The sequence below is a fragment of the Papio anubis genome, chromosome 6, assembly GCF_008728515.1.
Source record: "Papio anubis isolate 15944 chromosome 6, Panubis1.0, whole genome shotgun sequence".
Taxonomy (NCBI): Eukaryota; Metazoa; Chordata; class Mammalia; order Primates; family Cercopithecidae; genus Papio; species Papio anubis.
Genome location: NC_044981.1, coordinates 1,154,496 through 1,159,797, shown reverse-complemented (window position 1 = coordinate 1,159,797; position 5,302 = coordinate 1,154,496).

Genomic DNA, 5,302 nt, shown 5'->3' with positions numbered 1-5,302 from the left:
TTAGTCCTTTGTTGGATTCATAGGTAGCCAATATTTTCTCCCATTCTGTAGGTGGTCTACTCACTCTGTTGATTATGTCTTCTCCTGCGCAGAAGCTTTTTAGGTTTAATTAAGTCCTATTTGTCTATTTTTGTTTTCGTTACATTTGCTTTTGAAGTATTAGTCATGAATTCTTTGCCTAAGCCAATATTCTGAAGAGTTTTTTGGCCAGGTGTAGTGGCTCTTGCCTGTAATCCCAACAGTTTGGGAGGCTGAGGTGGGAGGATTGCTTGAGCCCAGGAGTTCAAGAGTAGCCTAGGCAGCATAGTGATACCTGTCTCTACAAAAAAATTTAAAAAATTAGCCAGGCATGGTGATGTGCACCTGTAGTTCTAGCTACTTAAGAGGCTGAGACAAGATAATCGCTTGAACCCAGGGAATTGAGGTTACAGTGAACCATGTTTGTGTCACTGCACTTCAGCCTGGGTGTGAGAGAGAAGCCCCATCTCTTTAAAGAAAAAGAGTTTTTCTTAGGTTTTCTTCTATAGTTCTTATAGTTTCAGATCTTACATGTAAGTCTTTAATCCATCTTGAGTTGATTTTTGGATATGGTGAGAGATACAGGTCCTATACTTACGCATATGGCTATCCCAGTTTTCCAGCACCCAGCATCATTTATTGAATAGGTGTCCTTTCCCCAGTGTATGTTCTTGTTGCCTTTGTGGAAGATCAGTTGGCTCTAGGTATGTGGCTTCATTTATGGGTTTTTAATTCCATTCCATTGATATATATATATATTTATCTGTTTTTAAACCAGTACCATACTGTTTTGGTCACTATAGCCTTGTAGTATAATTTGAAGTTAGATAATGTGATGCCTCTAGATTTGTTCTTTTTGCTTAGGATTGCTTTGGTTATTTGGGCTCTTTGGTCCCATATGAATTTTAGGATAGTTTTTCTAATTTTGTGAAAAATAGTGTTGATATTTTGATAGGATTTGCAATGAATCTATAGATTGCATTGGGCAGTATGGTCTTCTTAACAATATTGATCCTTCTGATCCATGTGCATGGGATGTTTTTCATTTGTTTGTGTCATCTGCAATTTCTTTTATCAATGTTTTATAATTTTCTTGGTAGAGACCTTTTATCTCCTTCATTAAAGGTATTCCTCAGTATTCAACTTCATTTTTATTTTTGTAGCTATTGTAAATGGCATTGAGTCCTTGATTTGGCTCTCAGCTTGGTCATTATTGGTGTATAGAAATGCTACTGACTTTTGTATGTTGATTTTGTATCTTGAAACTTGACTGAATTCTTTTATCAAATCTAGTGGTAGTTGGAGGAGTCATTAGGGTTTTCTAAGTGTAAGATAATATCATCAGCAAACAGAGATAATTTGACTTCCTCCCTTCCAATTTGGATGCCTTTTATTTCTTTCTAGTGCCTGATTTTCTGGGTGGAACTTCCAATGCTATGTTGAATAGAAGGGGTGAAAATGGGCATCCTTGTCTCGTTTTAATTCTTAGGGGAAATACTTTCAACTTCTCCCCATTCAATATGATATTGGCCATGGGTTTGTCATATATGGCTTTTGTTGTTTTGTTGTTCTATGCCTAGTTTGTTGAGGGTTTTTATCATGAAGGGATTCCGAATTTTATCAAATGCTCTTCTGCCTCTATTGAGATGATAATATCATTTTTGTTTCTAATTCTGTTTATGTGGTGAATCATATTCATTGATTTGAATGTATTGAACCATCCTTGCATCCCTGAAATAAATCCAACTTGATCATAGTGCATGCTGTGGTTTTAGATGATCTGACCATACATCTCAGTTGCTCAGAACAATGTCTACATGTCTCCTCTGTGCCATTATTAAGATGGTCTCTTTCCCCTTTTAAAATTATCCTGGGACAACAAATTCTATAGGCACTCTAGTTTTAGAGGTCCAATAAATAAAAAGTAAACTTATGGTCTCTGCATTAAAAATATTAGGGCATGGCTTTCTAAGTATGGCATGAAATCTGAGTTCTACACTATTCCTAATTAGTTCTTTGGCAAATTCTGATGCTAAGCCCAAATCTACCTGTTCTGAGGTCTCCTTTATCCCTTTCTTAAATGATCCTGTGAGCCTTGGACTTTAGGGTTCAAATTTAGCCTGGAAGACTTGTGATTGTCTTTCAAGAAGTTGTCAGCTACTTTGTAATTAACTCAACCTTCAAGGATGGAGGTTGTATTATTACCTGAAGTAGACTGTACACCAGTCTGTTGGTACACTATGACTACCTGGAAAGGGTTGGCAGAATTGCATAAGGCTACATCACTAAATGGGCATAATTTTAACACTGAGTATAATGCTGAAAATCCATGCTGGCAAGGCAGACTGAATTAGCATTATATTTGCTTGCAAATATAAAAATAACCTGTCTTACATAATACTGACAATATTTTGCTCTAATTCTGCCTTCTGAGCTTAGTGAAATTCCTATAACTTCTTTGCCAAGTTATTTCCAAGCTATAGGAATGCAGACATCTATCTATATTACTATTACTTTCATATGCAAATAGAATTGCATCTCAAGCTTACATCCTTAACTTTCAAAGTCCTTTACATGTAAGTTTTTTTTTTTTTTTTTTTTTTTAACATTGCCTTTACCATTCACTTACAGTCTGTGGGGCCAACTTTGTTGTCAGGCCAGATTATAATCAAGCTATTCTTTGTTGAACCAATACGCCCTCTCAGGGAATGATTGTAATCAATCTATAGTTTTACCATTTAAAAATTCCCTATCAGGGAGTTTGAATTATGTTTTCTTCTCCTTTATTTTTGTTTAAGCTCTATTGTTTTTTGAGCTAGAATTTTCTTTGAGCTGGAAAATTATCCTAATCTTGGTTAATAAATATTAGACTAGTGTTAATGATACTACATTAATATAGAAGAATGTGCAAAATATGATATGCAGTTGGACTTAATGAAGAATAATGGGGTATTTAAGGTGTTCAAAAATTCACAATTTCCGCAAAGCTTCTATCTAATTCTTTAATCTTGGTAAAATTAAACTGAGTATTGATAGTGAAGCAATAAGGAAAAATATGAGGATGTTATAATTCCTTTCATGGAAAATGTTTCAGATCCAGAATCAAATCCTGACATTTAGATTTGACCTTGGGCAGTACCTTCTTTACTGGGCTAGAAAAAGGTTAAATGAGATAATGATTGTGAACTGAGTTGTTGCAGGTTGGGTTCTGCCAGTTCTGATGGCCTATTTCCAGATTTTTATCTTAGAGACAAAGAAACCTCTATCTTATCTAAATCTCTGTTACTGTGGAATTTAATTATGTTGGAACCTAAGCCCAACTCATAAATGGTCTCATCTACTCTTATCATATAATTTTTTTCTGTTACTTGGCATTTCATAGATTGTGAGTTAAATCATGAGTTCTGTGATGGTAGAGATCACTTTATGCTTGCATATGTCCGGTAGTATCTGTCACTTTAAAAAGTTACTCAGTTTACATTTTTAATTGAATATTTTACCACATAAATCATGTGTTTAAAGCATGTAAAAGACTTTTTTATGTTGGAAAGTTTCAAGTTGTTATAAAAGTAGATAAAATAGTGTAATGGGTTCCTGTGTACTCAATATCCAGCTTCAACAATTATCAACTGATGGCCAACATTGCTTTAAGATCTTCCCTTTCCCCTGCTGTCTACATTTTTAAAAGACCAATATCGGACATCATATAATTTTATCTGTAAATTTTTTGCTGTGAACTTCTCACAATAAGAATCCTTAAAAACAAACATAATGACAATAACATATTCATACCTATAAAATTAACAGTAATTTTTTAATGTCATCAGATACTCAGTGCATGTTCAAATTGTCACTTATCCCAAAAATGTTAGATGGTTTAAAAATCAATTTTATTAAGGTATGTTTTACATACAATAAGATCTACCTATTTTAACAGTACATTTAAATGAACTTTGACAAGGGCATACACTCCTATAACTACCATCATAATCAAAGAGAATATTTCGATTCTACAAAAAGCTGTCTCATCTTCCTGTAGACAATTCCACCTCCCCACCCCATTCTTAGCCCCAGGCAACAGTGAATCTGCTTTTTGTTACATTATATATCACAAATATACATGTATGTGTGTGCGTGTATACATATACATATGTAATATACTATATTATTTTATATTTTTATATATAGCCACCTAAAAGTTTTCCTGCTTATAAATAATTTTTAGCAATTTGATTATGTTGTTATTTGTGTTTATCTATCTTGGATATCACTGAGCTTCTTGGATCTGTGGGTTTATTGTTTGTATCAGAAATGGCAAATTTTCAGTCACAATTTCATCAAAGAATTTTTGTTTTTGCCACCTCCTCTCTGTCTTCTTGGGCTCCAGTTGCGTGTATGTTTGACTGATGGATGTCATGCCACAGGTTGCTGAGTTTCTGTTTTTGTTTTTGTCTTTTTTCCTCTCTGCTCATTAGCTGAATATTTTCTACTACAGTGTCTTTGTGTTCACTGATCTTTCTTTTGTACCATTTGATCAACTGTTATGATTATGCAGTGAATTTTTCCCTGCAGAATTTGTATTTTTCTTTTCTAGAATTTCCATTTTAGGCCGGGCATGGTGGCTCACACCTGTAATCCCAGCACTTTGGGAGGCTGAGGTGGGCAGATCACGAGGTCAGGAGTTTGAGAACAGCCTGACCAACATGGTGAAACCCCATCTCTACTAAAAATACAAAAATTAGCCAGGTGTGGTGGCACACGCCTGTAATCCTAGCTACTCAGGAGGCTGAGGCAGAAGAATCGCTTGAACCTGGGAGGCGGAGGTTGCAGTGAGCCGAGATTGCACCACTACACTCCAGCCTGGGCGACAGAGTGAGACTTCATCTCAAAAAAAAAAAAAAAAGAATTTCCATTTTAGTCTTTTTAATATTTTTCATTTGTCTCTTCAGTATATTCATGTTTTCTTTTAAGAAGTTAAATATATTCATAATAGCTTTTAAAAAATTATTTTCTGCTGTTCCCAGCATCTCTGTTAAATCTCTTTCTTTTGACTGATTTTTCCTTTTGCTATGGGTCATAATTTGGTGACTTTTTGCATGTCTAGTAATTTTTTACTGGATGCAGGACATCATGAGTTTCTATTGGTGAGTATTTAGATACAGTTGTCTTCCTTAAAAAATTTTGAAATTTGTTTTGGCAGACAGGTAAGTTATATGTTTACTGATTAATCTTTGCTAGACTTGCTTTAAAGCCTTTTTAGAGCAATTCTAGAATAGTCTGTTCT